This window comes from Trichoplusia ni, chromosome 19 (genome assembly GCF_003590095.1).
Source record: "Trichoplusia ni isolate ovarian cell line Hi5 chromosome 19, tn1, whole genome shotgun sequence".
NCBI lineage: Eukaryota > Metazoa > Arthropoda > Insecta > Lepidoptera > Noctuidae > Trichoplusia > Trichoplusia ni.
Window position 1 is genome coordinate 2,970,682 of NC_039496.1, and position 16,778 is coordinate 2,987,459.

The 16,778-nt window shown below is 31.4% G+C and overlaps 1 protein-coding gene across 1 annotated transcript in view; it reads left to right on the top strand.

The window, feature by feature from the left end:
- LOC113503494 (small conductance calcium-activated potassium channel protein) overlaps positions 1-16,778 on the top strand; it is a 229,444-nt gene that overhangs the window by 32,629 nt on the left and 180,037 nt on the right. The window contains exon 2 of the mRNA XM_026885503.1: positions 8,884-8,933. The gene's annotated coding sequence lies outside the window, so the exon portion shown is untranslated. The remainder of the gene's footprint in view (positions 1-8,883; positions 8,934-16,778) is intronic.

A 16,778-nucleotide genomic window follows, 5' to 3' on the forward strand; every position in this document is an offset into this window, starting at 1 on the left:
GTAGGCATTAGAACAAGCTTAAGCTCGAAATTACATGCCAATTGAATTAATGGTTTAGGAGTTACGGTCGATCAAAGTTACACCATTTTGTCACTCACTGACTCACTGACAGATCATCAAAAATCTAAGGTACTTCTAGCAGACTTAGAAACTTCAAATTTTGCACCAAGATAGGTCCTTAGCCACATATAAAGGAAAAATTATAAAAACATTAAAAAATAATATGCCATAGAAAACAATTTTATATTTGCGGTTTGGCAAGAACATTATGTATGGATTTTGACTGCATTGTTAACTTTGTTCGTTGTTTAAGTACCTATTCAATTGGATGAATACATACATAGAATAGAAAAGAATAATATAAATGTAATACACAGACTATCATTAATACAAATTAATACATAAAATTCATAATTCATTAAATTAATAAAGCTAAAACTCCATTGTATTGCGATAAATATTGTATGCGCGCTCGATAGATGGCGTTGTACGTGTCTGAATCGCGCTATGGTTTCGTTACAAAGCGCAGTCTAAGTAGTACTTCAGAATAATTCGATAATTTTCATTTGATAGCGCCACCTGTCTATGAAAAACCATTTCGAAACTAAAAAATATTGTAGTGATAATTGATATTCGGAGAACTTTACGTGTTATTTAGTTTAGTTTAGCTATAGTTTGTAAGTTAGTAGATATATATATGCATATATATATAAGTTTAAGCTTGTTTACATTAGAAGTAACGAAGTCTCAGAGAAGAAACAAAAGAGATAGAGATAGAGAATGGGTTCTAAGCAAAGCAGTAGCTGAAGTCCTAGAAATTATGACACCTAAAAAAAAAGAAAGAAATACACTTACAAAAAATAAATGAGATCCCACCAAAAACATTAAATGTAAAAAAATGCCAAGTCTCTCGATGCAGTCTTTCCATCGTAAAAAGTTTTGAGATCTCATAGAAGCCAAGTCCTATTCAAAATATTTTGTAGTTATAAATCAACATTTAGTAATTGTATCAATAGTTTTCTTTATATTATAATTATAGTGACTTGGCAATGAGCACAAATTAAAAGCTGCTTGATGCCTGGAATTATGTGCAAATGTTACTGACGAGACCAGTGATCAGATTATTTGTTATGTGTGAATCATGATGGTCACTACCGACTACATGCTCCAATACAATAATTAAGAATACCTTACGGGCCATCGCTTTATGAAAGTAAATGAATCGAGAGTACACTAAGACTGACTGCCGTTGCCGAAATTCGGTTGGGACGACACGGATAAACCAAAAGAAAATTAATTTTGTGATATTAATGTTTACGCATGCGGTGTGTGTAACTTTCAACTCCTACAAATATGCCGTTTTATTTGTTTCTTCTTGTGCTCATTGCCAAGTCACTATAATTATAATATAAAGAAAACTATTGATACAATTACTAAATGTTGATTTATAACTACAAAATATTTTGAATAGGACTTGGCTTCTATGAGATCTCAAAACTTTTTACGATGGAAAGACTGCATCGAGAGACTTGGCATTTTTTTACATTTAATGTTTTTGGTGGGATTATAATTATACTTTATGAGCAGCCCGCTGATGAACAGACTGACAGTGACGAGAAAAAAACAATTTTGCAATAAAATACTATTTACGCAAAGAGTGAATGAATTGAAAGAGTAAATAAATGCAAACTTTTATTTGTACAAATATTTCTCAGACTGTAATGTAGTTGAAAAACAAGCTAACAAGAATTAAATAATTGCATTTTATTTCAATCCGTTTTTTTTCTTCATCACTATATTAGCAAGATCGAATAATATAAAATTGTTCCCTTTTTTTGTAATTCCTACAATATAAAAATACCACTATTTAATCAGAATACTTCGGACATTCACAAAAAAACATAATTAGGCCATAGTTGATTGTATATCCTACCAGAATAACAAAAATAAATAAGGTTAACCATTCAAGCTCCTAAGTACCAAAGCCTTAACAGCGAAGTTATCTAAGTATTTTTACTGACCAATTTCCAGACGCCTTTCGATTAACAGCCCATCGCTCAAGTACCGTATTAGGATCAGTCTTCACTTCTTTACTACGTTGTGGGTTGTAGCATTAATCTTACCAGTTCTTGGAGTGGAACTAAATGGTTAAGATTAGGAGAAAAGTACAGAAAGTAGGTATGTGAGTGGAAAATACGGAAATTTGTTGAGTTCATAATTATATTGAAATTTGTGATAATGATTTGTGTAATGTAATATATTAAGTACCTACTTCGTTAAGGTTCAATCATTATTTCAAAACAACAATTTTCATAATTTAACCAATGAATTCAATTTTTTATTTGGGTTGTAGTGTACTTGATTGCTGTCAGAAATATTAGTCTTTAGTATTTGTAAAAGTACTATTATAGAATAGTGGTAAACATAATGTCAACGTACCTGAATAAAATCATTAATTTAAATAAAAATAAACAAATACCAATTTCGCCAAGTAAAAAAAAACGAGTGTCAACTCCATACATTTTGTTTTTGCATCGCGTGTACACAGACTATAAAACTCTTACACCAGGCTCTGGTATTCCCTGAAGTAAGCTACAATTAGATATGTATATAATCTCTAACTGGCCTCGTTCCCCCCTAATTAGTTGAATGGAGCCACAAGTTGAGTCCCAAGAGAAATAAACCGGAGAGATTCATAAAACATGACCGTTCTGTTTGGGAAGTCAGATTATGATCTATTTAAGAACTGGAGTCGGATATCTCTCTTAGGAGTTGTTTCAATTGAATAAGGTCACCTGCTGATATTAACATTACAGACTGTAATATTTGATTAAAAAATTGAATATGCTTATTTCTGACTTTTGCAGACGCAGTACCTAAAGTAGAGGTCGGGGAAGAAGTCAGATGTAGCTTATAAAAAAGAAAGTTGCATTTCAATAAACCACAGCAACTTGTAACTAATACTTAAAATTGTATTGGAAAATGTAACGTGATTAAAACTAATGAAACCAAAGTTTCAAAACCACTCATTCACAGTATAATCTCGCACCTCACATTTAGCACTTTCAGATAAGCTCTACCCTAATAAATGTGAGATAAACCGATCAACCCGTTACTAATAATTTCCCGATGTACTTAAACACAACATTATAACGGTTTATGTTTTCCGGAAACGCTTTAGACCTGAGCGTAATAAACAGAGGAATTCTGCCACTCAATTATAATTGCTTGTGTGGAAATGAGATGCAGCTCTACATTGTAGAGCGCTGTTTTGCTCACACACTTGTTATAGCATTACCTTAAAGGATGGTGGTACGCGGGCAGTTTTCATATCTCGGGACATTACAGATGGTTTATTATGAGATTATGATTTCATATTGATGTTTTAGGCTTGTTTTGATAATGGTCCGTTCCGGACTTGATTCAAATCTTGTATGGTTTGGTGAGTGTGAAAATGGAAAGTAAGTAGCATCATGCTCGTATACCTTATATATTAATTAATATGTTATTCACAAAAACAGCTTGAGAAAAAAGTGTAAATCACACAAATTATGTATCATCTGTGTCAAACTCAGAACACTTTGTTTGTGGTAATTGTTTGTGTAATGCTTTATTCAAGTATCTACCGACCATAGTAGCGGTTGTTTTTTTTTAAGTAATAAGCCTGTTTTTAAACAATTAATCAATAAAATTGACACCAGAAATAGAATACAGTACTACAGTAGTAATTCACACCTTCCTATAGTTCGGTTTTTTCTTACACTTTGCTACATAGGTTTTGCTTTGAAGTGTTACTTTCAAATTATTCAGTATCGATCTCTAATTGTCTGTCATAAACACACTTGTTGACCTATTAACCTGAAACCAAGGTGACCTTGTTGTTAATTTGTATAGGACATGTTTGAGACAGAAGTACAAAATAAAGTATTTTTGAGGCTTTTTAGTTTCACAACATGTAATGTTCTGTTAATTTTCATGTTCCTATGTAAATAAGTAAGTACGAGAAAAGTTTATTATTTTTTGCTTTTCTCTTTGTACTGAGGATCCATTATTCGTAATGTGAACGGTAGTAGGGTAGTGTTATTGTAATATTTAAGTAACATTTTTAATAGTTTTACAATGAGTTATTTTTTCGTAGCATACATTGTGTGTTTGCTTAGTACCATGCATTTGACAATAACAGTAAGTAAAATTTTAAATCAATTTCTTAAGGAACTTATTTCAAAAGATAACGATAATCTTGACACAAATATTGAAATACAGTTATTATAATTTGTATGTTAACACAAAAATATAACAGAAAATACATTATTATTTCAAAAGTATTTGTAACCTTAATAATATTGTATTATAATGATACTCCTTGTTAGCAACACTTGAGTACAATACGGATCCTTGGTTATAATGCTGAATCAAAAATTTAGATTTTTCTTAAGGACGCTCTTAACAATTTATCGTCAACTGATGTTTACGATTGCGTGAAAAATATTTTCTTTCATTTTATAAATATTGTTTTATTCATAGCTCAATTTATGTGATGTGAATTTATATGAGAGGATTTTTTTTTCATTAGTATTCCTTTTTACGCAATTTGAGAGGATGTCCTGTATTTATCATATTCTTCATGCTAATTTTATAAATTGATAATTTATAAATTGTTTTCAAATGTAATTGATTTTGGAATAACATAACATTGTTTTACTTCTAATCGAGGCAGCGAACCTGCGACACGTTGAATGGCTACAAAATTTATTGAACAATTTTCAGTTCAGTTCAGTCTCAAAATAAGCATAGCTTGTTTTATGAATACTAATTAACTGACAAATAAAAATTCTTAAATGCAAACATGGGTTTTTGTTATAGACAAGTAACATTGACCACAACAAATGATTTCTCTTGAGTTCGAATCGAACCGAAGACCTCCAGTGTACCAGTTAGAGGCTCTAACCACTAGACCACGAGGCGAGTAAAAAGAGTAAAATTCTTAAGCTATGATACTGATTATCCTTCCTATAAATACCTGAAGTTTTACTTAACAACTATCAATGTTACAAAGTGATTGATACTACGCGTGATCGCTATTACTATATTAAATAAAATTTTGTATTTAATTCGCATCACTTGGACCACATCCCAAATTCGCGGGTGAATCGTCTAATGAACAGCTGAAAGATCCCATAATGTTTCCGCGAAAAGAGAATCATTATCCACGTAATTTCAGCACCCATGTAATTTTATATCTTATAGAATCCTTATTTAGGCGGGGATCTATTTTAAACTTGGTTTTTTTGTCTAGTACAGAGAAAATGAAGTGTTTTGGTTTATACGTTGTTTTTATACCTAGACTTGGTTCAGAAATCATTGGATGATATATTTACGTGCTATTTGCGATAACAAAATTTACATATTTCGTGGTTTGAACGAAAAAACAGTCAAGTTTCAATGTTTGAAAGGAAGGTTTTTCTTTATACGGAAATAACATATTTTTTAGATATGTATTTATTAGCTGCATACAATCAGCACACTTTGTACGGAACCCTCTATCGTAGGTCGGACTCGTATTTTTTCTTATAATTTTATGGTTATTTTAAGGGAGATACCGACCTCTGTACTAAAGTTAAAACTACTTTTACGAGTTATTTCAGAGGTCGTTTACTTCGCTGACTTCTATTTGATTAAAAAAGTTAGATTTAATAATGAAACTTCTTACACTTAAATTAAGTCTTAAATTTCTTTATGTTTTATTGAATTAGCCAGGGAATATAACATACCATGTTAAGCTTATTTTTCTTTTCGTCGTGTTTCTTTAAATATGGTCTAGACCTTTTTATAATTTACAAAATTCAACCCAAACACGTTGTTTTGTTAGAGAAGATAAAATAAAATTGCATTCTATCTACATCACCATCAGCATCATATAAAATCATCGATATATTCGCATCTTATTCAAGCCATATCTGAAATTTTCATATTTTGTTACCTCAACGAAGCTCTCGTGTCTTTCAAATGTCTGCACCAGGTATAAAAAATGAGTTAAATAACCTGCAACAGCGTTCGCAGCAATTAACACTGAATGAAAAAAAAAACAAAAAGAATCGCTCACTCTATATTCTCGTAACTTTTATTCTAACAGGTCTGTATACAAGCGTTAAAAAAAATATCGCTGTTACAAAAAAAAAATAAGGAGGTTTAGTTAAAGGAAGGTAAGGTTAAAATAAGAACGAGAGTATATATATTTTATATCGAAATCGAAGTTCTTAATATTATTAATGTTGGTTTAACACTTTTTGATATGCATGTCACTGTTTTTCTGAAATGTCTTCAATTCAATATTTATGCAACTGTATTTAGAAATAACGCTAAAGTACACGTCGATCTTCTTTAACATTTATCACCAAAAATTGTTTTAAACTTAAATCTAGTCACAAATCTTAGAAGTCCAGCCTCTTAACGCTCTAACCGATCGGGTTGTCATAGTCGCATAGAACATCTGCCACGTAAAAACTAAACATTGTAGATTTATTTTTATTTTATCCGCTATAAAACAAGTGACGTATTTTATATGTGGACATGTGGTACTTTGGAATTTTGTAGCGTATCTGCAAACAGCTGTTAATTAGTTCTAGAAAACATTCAGGAGAATTCAAGGTCACTGTGTTGTTGAACGGGAAAAATTTATATTGCGTATTCGTATAAACAAAACTGATCGGTCCAAATGGAACATATCTTGGAAAATCCTCATTTAAAGCCTCATTTATTCTCAATGAAAAAGAGATATAATTATTATACATTTATCAAATCACTTATCACGAAAGATTGACTACTCACAATTAAAATTACTGAGCAGATCTTAGTAGATAAATAAAATAAATTACGATCTCCCTGCGAAGCAAGACAAATTGATATTGTGATTTGTCTGTCACATCAAAATGCCACGCCACATATCTTGTTGTGTTCATTTGTTGAGATAGATGTCGTTGTTACACAGACAATTATTATAAGAGTGATTTATATTAATTAGTTGCTGAATGCGCCTGCATTGCGGTACTGTCTCATTATGCATATTATACTTACATATTATACGTGATAATCGTGATAAATTCGTTGAAAAAGTGAAATCCAATAAACACGAAATATTTAAGAAACCCGTTCCAGTATAGGTTTATACTCAACATTTGCCATAAATAGGATTTTCAAATGAAATAGACAGCTTCCAAATCGGTCTACCCGTTCTCAAACTCAAAACTCCCTTTTTTTGCGACGTGGTAAAACAGAGACCATTAAGTTATAAAGAGGTTTTATTTACATCCAATTAAGAAAAATGTAAAATGTAACCAAGTACTATACAAAAAGAATATAATATATAACTAACATAAAAAAATAACACGTTTTCTTGTTAACACAAAAGTCGTCAAAAGGAATGCGTAGAAGAGTTAGTCAAAAACCTCTTGGGGTTTCTTCGTTCATAACCTATGCTGGAAAGTCCCCAATGGGTATATTATGCATGCTTATTATATGCAAGTCCTGTGTAAACCTTTTAAAGGATAACATTGCTTAAAGTCTCCCTAAGGAGTTCTGTGAGAACGTTTTCCGGATGCGTAGTCCCACTGCTGGAGCTTGCATGTCGTGGTTTGAGTTTGATAACTCTCGTTGTTTCCATGCGATAATTTTGAGTGTGAATACATTAAAGTAGTGATGACTGACAAAGCAAAAGTCGTTTTTTCGAATACCGGTACCAATGTGTTTGAGATTGTATGTCCGAATATCAAATTAACTATTACTTCGCACAAACAAGAAGGAGAAGATCGAAATTCACTCACTCACTCAGCTCACCTGAGACTTTTTACAGAAGTCATGTTATGAAGCTTCTATTGGCTTAACTTTGGCACAAGACTGACTATATCTAATATATAAAATTCCCGTGTCACGATGTTAGTTACCGTACTCCTCCGAAACGGTTCGACCGATTCTTATGAAATTTGGTATACATATTGGGCAGGTCTGAGAATAGAACAACATCTATTTTTCATAACCCTAAGTGATAAGGGTTGCTCACACTAAAAAAAAATATTTTAGTTATTGGACTAAATTGTTGGTTTTTATTTTTTTTATAATGTGGCATTAAAAACACACACAATTAGAAAAAAAAAATCGGCAAAACGAAGTTTGCTGGGTCAGCTAGTGATTATATGTTTTATGATTATTAAAACTTAATGCAAAAATAAGAAATTTTCATATATGTAGGTATATTCGATACAAAAAAATAAACTATTCAGAAATCATTTTAGTAAAATGCGTGCCGTTTTTAAATATAAAAACATTATTAACGTTGTAGTATAGACAAGTTGATTAATTAAATACAATTTGATACTCTTGATTAATTAAGATCGTTGCGTCGTGTCTGCAATTTGATCTTTGAAGCTTTCATCCAGATGTCACAACCTGTTATAACATTAATAACAGGAAACGGATTTTAATTAACTTTATTATAGATTTTTATTTTCATATAAAAATATCTAAATTAAACATATAACCAGGGTTTTCGTACATTTTAACAAATATTAAAAGTAACTCAGTAAACTAAGAACAAAATACCAGTAACTTTAATATGATATGTATATCATGTCTAAGGCATTTTTCGGTTTCTTTCAAAATCTACAGCGTAAGTCTCCTTACTATCTTAAAAATCCAATAACTCTTTTCAACAACACACATGTAGCTTAAATATTCAAACAAAATCACTTTCGATAAGAAACTTTTTATACAGGATTCGATTTACTGTTGACGTTTATTTCGCGTAAAAGCGTGTGTCTTTTAGAATAGGCCCCTTCCTTATTTATTGTATCGAGAGACATCTATTTTATTCTGTTTTCTCCTTTTCAGTTTGCTTGGGAGAGAATTAAGCAACGAAAACTTGGTCTGAGGAAAATAAGGTATGTGAAGTTTAAATAATATTGTCTCGTAAGTATTTATTTTTATAATTTTATTTGGAGATACTGTTTAATTAAGGAGGTTTAAATAAATAAGGGTCAATTTAATATACTGAACTTATTTTATTGTTATTTTTTTATTTTAATATTTAGTCAGGATGTATTGTAGTTAATTTTACAGAAACATTCCCTGACAAAATTAAATGAAAAGAAAAGAAATAGCAAGATTTTAAGGAAATTAAGCGAAAAAGTAAAAGAGTTACATAAAAAGAAATTATATCACAAAAAAATAGAAATTCTCAACCAAGATGCAAAATGCATCTAGAATTACCAGCACAGCTGGCAAAATACTTTTTGCAACATGTTAAAATTATTCCCTACATTAGCTTGGATTTTCGCATCTGATAATTTAAATTCTACTAGAACATGAATGTCTTGGTTTTCTTTTTATTTCTCTATAAACATCAAGTTAAAATAAAAGGAATTCAGTTTTAACTTTCTTTTTCTTTTTCACTTTTTGAAAACATATTTTTACACAATTACCCTTAAATTAAACACTAACCCTAAATTAAATAACAGAAGACTTACAACGAGATTGGCAAGTACTCAAAGCTGATTAATAAGTTCAGTCAGCATTAAAATATGTTTAACATAATCAGAATTTCATAACAAGTGTATAAAATCAAATTTAGTCAGTTGCTTTTCTACTGTTAGATAACAAAAATAATATTTAAGACAACGCTGAAAAAATTTGGCACTTTTGAAATGGATTTATGTTACCACCCTTGTGTTGCTGGCAGTCTCTTTAAAATCAAATAATAAACAGAAAAAAATGAAAATAAATTCAAGTTGAACTTCGAATTACAAATTTAAACTACGAATATCTTATTTGTAGTTCGTTATAGGAACCCGTTTCTGTTGACTTAGTTAAGTCACTTTCTGTTGTAGATTAAGTGTTAAGCCCAGTTTCGTGTTTAAGTAGGATAGTCTCTTAATCCAATGTATTCTTATACCACCAAAAACCATTGGTGTTACCGAACAATCAGAAATTAACTTTAAAGATAAAGAAATAAATTTTAAATTAGAATGTTTTGAAATACCAAAGAGAACTTACTACCTTCTTGTGTTTGTATTGAAACAGTAATATGTACCATTTATTTATTTAAATAGCGTTCGATTTTTGGAATAAGAGTCTTACACAAACATTAAAGTGGCGAAAGATTTATAGTCCACGATTCCCGAAATACGCCTTTTCTGAGTATTTTTACCGATTGTACCTACGTCTTGTGCTATTTGCATCTACCAGTGAACTTCCAAAATAGCGACCAATAATTCAATGTCAATGGTTTTTGTACAACGTTACAATTTATAGGGGTTTAAAGTCCCATATATTTATTTGATAATACCTTATTTGCCTGCACTTGGAGCAATTTTTCACTATAGAATAGATAACTTGTTTAAAAAAAAAATATATATTTGTATAGTATATTATTCTATGGTCACCGGAGACCGGCGAGACTCTTGAATGCTTAACTAAATATGGTTTTTGCAGGCTTGTCATTTGGCCTGTAGGTACACACCTAACCATAAGCATGTAGACCATAAATAGGTGGTAAAGTAAGAATGATTGGTGACCTTCTTAAAAATAATCAAATTTCACAATTAATCAGTTTCCCAAATAACATTGCGTGATTTTGACATTGTGCCAAAATAAAGGAACGCCAAAACCTTACAAATCTTTGCTCCAAGAAGTTAACTCAATTGTTCATGAGTTACGAATGTGAATAATTTAATTCGAATCATAACTTCTCTTTGATTTCCATTTAATTTTGACTTACTAACTAAAGTTTCAAGGTAACAATTGAGCACATTTGTGCTTCTGTACCTGGGATTAATTGGCACGTGCTATATTGAATTCCGTACGTATTTAGAGCTTTTTGTTTGCCGTTCCGTAACGTACGTCGAAGTTGGTTTTAGCAAGCCGGTGGCAAGCAATTTAAAATTAACTGCGCATATCGAGAACAAAGTACCCTTGGAATGAGGTAAATTATTTCGTGCTGAGACCTAATTAGTTGCATATGGTACGGTAAATATAAACACTGAGTGAAATGTAGTCATTATAGGAATAAATTATGACTCGTTACGACTTTGATAAATGTGCTAGAAATTGCTGAGTAACTCACGTAGTACTAAGAGGTTTAATTATTTGCGTGATGGAAATATTTTCTGCGATGAAAAATGCAAAAAGAATTGAATTTTCATGTAAATTTTGACTAATTCTCCCGGATTTTAAAAGATGACTCCGAAGTCAGTTGGAAGCTACAAAAACAAAAGAATGCCTGAAACCCTTTCTTTTGTATTTTCTTGTGTTTTACAAATGACCCCATTATCCCGAAGCCTGCGTTTAGAAATTTACTCTGAAGATACTGACGAAAAAAAAAATTATTCCCCAATAAGACTTGAATGAAATACGTCTTTTAGATAATTGAACTTATAAATCCACATCACGGAAATTGCTAAAAAATTATGAGTGCTGGGATTATCAGACTCTAGGGGAACCTACCTTTTAGAATGATCTCTTGAAGCCCTGACTGCTAACTGGAGGTAATAGGTTCGATTTCAACTAACTACAAATGTTTGTTTGGTTATAATTTATGGGATATGTATTCAAACGCTTATCAGTTTTCTAGCACTCATAATCAAAGCTTTTCTAAGTTTTAAAGTTTATGGCACTAGGGAATATAATATATTATAATTAGCATTTAATTACATATAGTTCATAGTCACAATATAGTGACAGGCTAGCGATAGAAGCCTAAACAAATTTCCACATACGAAGCTGCCAAGTCACTAGTCCAACTAACTTTATTTCAATAATGGAGTAATTCTAAGGTTTAAGCTGGGTGTGACAGACGTGGGATAAATTTATAGGGGTAGCTTGTTTACTTTGCCTTCAAAAGGACCAGTAAGGACATGTTTCGAATAGCACGGACCTGTGCACTTTCACGTTAATGCGGTCTTTGAGTAGACTAAGAGTATCGATAAATGAGGCATGACTTTGGTTCAACCTATTTGGAAAATACATTTGTATGGGAGAGTGTTGTGAAATTCCTTAATGGTCGTTATATCAGCTATGCTTTAATTTGAATGGCTTATTGGTCTAGCAGTTAGAGGCTTTGTCTGCTATACTAGTCGGTTGTAGTCGGTCGTAGTCGGTCGTGGGTTTCATTACCGCCAATGATAAAAGTTTTCTTGGTGGTCACAATAATTTGGTTTGGCTGAACTTTATCTATAACATACAGTATTATGTAATATAGTAATAATTTTACTTATGTCTAGCAGTTGACCGCAGCAGGCCGAATGGATTGATTCATTATATCTTGAATAGTGCTTCAGGCAATCTAAGTGCATTTACGTGAGAGTGATAAAGAGTGTAGTTTATTGTGTCATTTCTCCTTCACAGCTGTAGCACTTAGGAAGCGCTGAAAAGTGTTCGACACAGAATGATGTTCAACGTAATATATTATTGACATACAAAAAGTTACTTAGTAGGATAATAATTATAATAAATGGCTCGTAAATTTCGTGTAACGTTTCAATCCCATAATTATTATTTATGTCTGGAAAGTTGATTGACGAAATTTCCTCCCAAATTGTCGATTTTGATATCTATAACAATGGGTATCGCTACTCCCAAAACAAACTCCAAAGCTTCATAATTCCATTTTCAATAAATCACCAAGTTTAATTTACTCTTAGCCAATTATATTAATAATCAACGAACCGTCTTAAATACTTTTGCATGAAATTTTAAACGGATGTAAACTTTGACTTGATGGGAATCCCGAAATTGGGACGAGGAGAGCTTTTAAGGTTTTGTTTCGTAGATACTAGCAGATGTAACTTAATTTTGTATCTTATCGTTAAATGGTTTAAAACGATTATAATAATGGGTTTCTGCTATCATATCGATATTTTACGGTAAACTTGGGTTGGTTTAGACCAAATTTCGGCACTAATCTAAAAATAAGTGATGTTCCAAAATTTCGAATTGTGTCTACTTTTTATTTGACAATTACATCCTAGCACCTAGTTTGATATTTTTCTTGCTGTTTGTCGTTCCTTCATATTGTTATTTGTCACATGATTACTAGGTTTAGTTGAGTTACTTACATTTATCTGGAGATATTTAATTTCAAATTTTTATTTTTAAGTAATACCACTAGAAGCGGATCTTCTGTGATAAAAATACACTCATACACTTCTTAACGGTAGAAATAAATTGTGAACAAAATATGCTGTTATTTTCATGCAATAAATAAGGCTTATTCTTTATCTACGATGCAGAATTTACGACAAAACTTGCTTACAGAGTTTGTGAATCATAATTCTCCTGGCTAGAATTCCTTTGGTACATAAATATGAACACATTGTATCTTTAGTTTGCAATAGTCAATAAATTGAAATCCAGGGCAAATATTATCGTAATTTAGGAATTTTATCTTATACTAGGCTAGAGAAGATGTAGCCGTCTGATCATATTGGCAGGAATAACAGATACGTCAACTCCGAAGAATCTAAGGTTTTACTCGCACATTACCAAAACATTTTATTTAATAATTATTTTAACTATTGTAGAGCTGCATTGCCGGAGTAGCTGATTGGTAGAGGCCACCATGCAGAACTTCTTTACGCGACGAGCAAAATTTCATCCTTATCTGATAATAAGTTCGCAACGCATACGAGAAAAGTAGATTTTTTTTTCGATACATTTAAATTGCCGAATATTAGAAGGCTATAAGTACAATCACTATTATCCAAAAGTTTATGTAAAACAATACCCAGAAACAATTTCCTCAGATTACCATACAAATTAAACTACAGAGTTTCGAGTAGGTACGGGATTTTGAAGCTATTATATTTCCATAGCAACAGAACGGTGCAATTTACATAAAAAAACCGTAGTTATAATAAAAAAGTTGCTTGTACCGGACAAAAAACAGACCGAAAATCCGGTAAAATATTGTTACGTCCAATTTCGCAAACAAGCATTTTGCGGCTTCTGTTCGAATTTAAATAAATTAGTATTGAAATTGATTGTGCTCGTATGTAATCCTTCGACAATAACGTTTCCATTATTTATCATTTTTTACAAACAACTACATTCGAGTAGGAAATACATGCGGTTGTGTCAAGCCGATTTGTCCCTGTACAATGAGAGATTATCGTTCTGCCGTTATTATCGTCAAAGAGATGGCGCGCTACGCAGCGTGTTGCCGTCTCTCTTTTACGGCGACAACGGTGATACTTTCAAAGATACAGGCAATAGGCTTCCTTCCGGATAAATTAAAACATAGTATCCTATCAGGGTATAACGGTTATTTCACGTGTCATTATCATAAACGAGTGATGTTAACATCATTTATTATTTGGTGACTATAATTACTTACTTTGTCACAAAAGGTTTTGTTTAATATCGAGTTACTAAGAAGATCCTTAATGTTATAGTTTAATTTAAGATCAATGACAAGCTTTGATGGGTAAAGGCCGTCTTCAATATTTTGTCGAAGGATTCTGCTACTAGAAATAGAATTTTGACATGATATCCCTTTAAAGATGCCTGTCTATCTATAATAGCCAATATAAAGGCTATTAAAACGGTCGCTAATAATTATGAACTTTTTTCCACAACAGCTAAAAAGGTGTTGTTCAATTAACAGTTTTATTTTTTCAGCTTTGCTATTGATATTCCGATATTAGAGGACTGACATAAAATATATATGCGGTATGCTTCCGAAGCTGAATGAATGAAAAACAAAAAAAAATGCGAATTATTTAGTTAACAAAAATGCCTATTCTTAAGAAAAGTGTTCTCAGTTATTTTATGCGCTCTCCCATTGAATAAAACATCAAATATAATTAAATTTTCAAAGAAAATCGTTTCAATACAAATGATTGAACGTCCTATTTGTGGAAGCCAGTCAGAACAAACACAATTACTCCCTTTTTAATGTTAATATAGACGAGAGAGTTTTCTTGTAAATATTTGAATACGCTGGTTCGAACTTCGAGCGCAATTAGCTAACCACAATTGTTTACAAGAATTGTGATTGATGTTTCCGAAGCGTAGAAGTATTTATATATTTTTTTTAGACTTGCATAGTACATCACTATGATATTAAAGTTCAGTATTTTATTTTTTAAGTGCATGATAGCTGTCGTCAACTCTACCGAAAATGAGTACGGGAACACGAAATCGGAATAAAAAATACCCTGCGTCAATCTAGGATAATTATATGCTATTAGTGTATAAATTTGTCGCCCAATCCGTTAAGTGGTTTTTGCGTGAAACAGTTACAAACATCCATTTAACCAAACAATCTTTTACGTTATATTAGTAGGGTAAAATACATTATTTGAAAAGATTTTTAATATTTTAACTGGGTATAATCGAGTCCTTTTTCATATCGATTAAATCTTAAAAAAAATGCGGATATTAAAAAAATGCAAGATATTAAAAAAAAAACAAATCCGCCTATTTCCAGTAAACAATTATATTATTTGATACTCACTACTTTTCAACATACAAACCATGTATTGTTACAAATAAAGTAACTGTCAACTTGTATTGTGGAAACAATCTTAACAAAAAGGTAGCAAATGAACGTGAATGAGAAACTTCGTTGCGGATGCGACAAACTAATATCCGACTACAAAAGGAAGCTCTTTTGAGAGCAGGAACACGCTTTCCTGCAAACATTGTAAGACTATTAATCAGTCAGGGTAAATATTAACTCTCTTTAGAGGTATAGTTGGCACAAGGTATCAATAGATTTGACGCCTGTTAAGAGTAAAATTGTTTTAGCAAAAATATATAAATTAAATTATCATAATTGACGAATGTCTTTTATTTTTCTATCTCTATCGCTACTTTTAATTTTTTGCCAAATTATTATTGCCAGTGTCATACATAGTGCTTTAAGGTTTCCTGATTAGTCGAGAAGTGAGGGACTTCGTGAAAACTTTGTGAATAAAAAATATATTCTATTCCATAACATATTTATGAAAAATATTTTAGCGATTACATTTTAAAAATAAGTAGGAGGAAATTTGAATGTAGTGCCAGAGATAAAAAAAATAGAGATAGTCAGCTGTGTCAGTCATTCGGCATTCTTAAAATAGAATAGAACAAAGACACCTTAATAGCACAAAGCTTAAAAACATAATACTTTTCTTAAACAGTTTTCAATTTACCTCTAGTCAATTCATTAATTCATTCAGCTCTTACGATTTTTTAATACACTCACAGAGTTCAACTTTGCTCTAGTTCTACTTAATCACATAAAGTAAAGAGTAGCATGTTCTTAATTAATTGGGCACAGTTCCAAACTTTTAGGCGGCTGCAAAGAATTTCTTAATTGAAAAAGTCTATGGTACCTTAAAACTATCCCAATATTTTTACTTGGCACTTGGATATCGAATCAAGTGTGGAACGAGAAATATAAATCCAGATCTACTGGTAGTGATAACGATTATCAAAAATAATTAATATATCGAAACACCCACTTTTTTAATGTCATTCCATTTAAATTTTACCAAATTTGGTCCAGCCATATTTATAGTGTTTGTATGAAGTGCCTCAAAGTTAAGTTGCAACCAGAAAGTAGAAAATAGAAACTGTTTATTTCTCAACTATTTTTACTGAGGAGGCGAGATGTAATTACACGCAGCATAGTATGCTGCCTTACTTCCTCAATCCCAATATTTCTGCCTTAATATGTCAATTCACGTCAAATAAGTTTTACGACAAAGGATTTATTAAAAGAGTTTCCAACCAAGGATCGATTA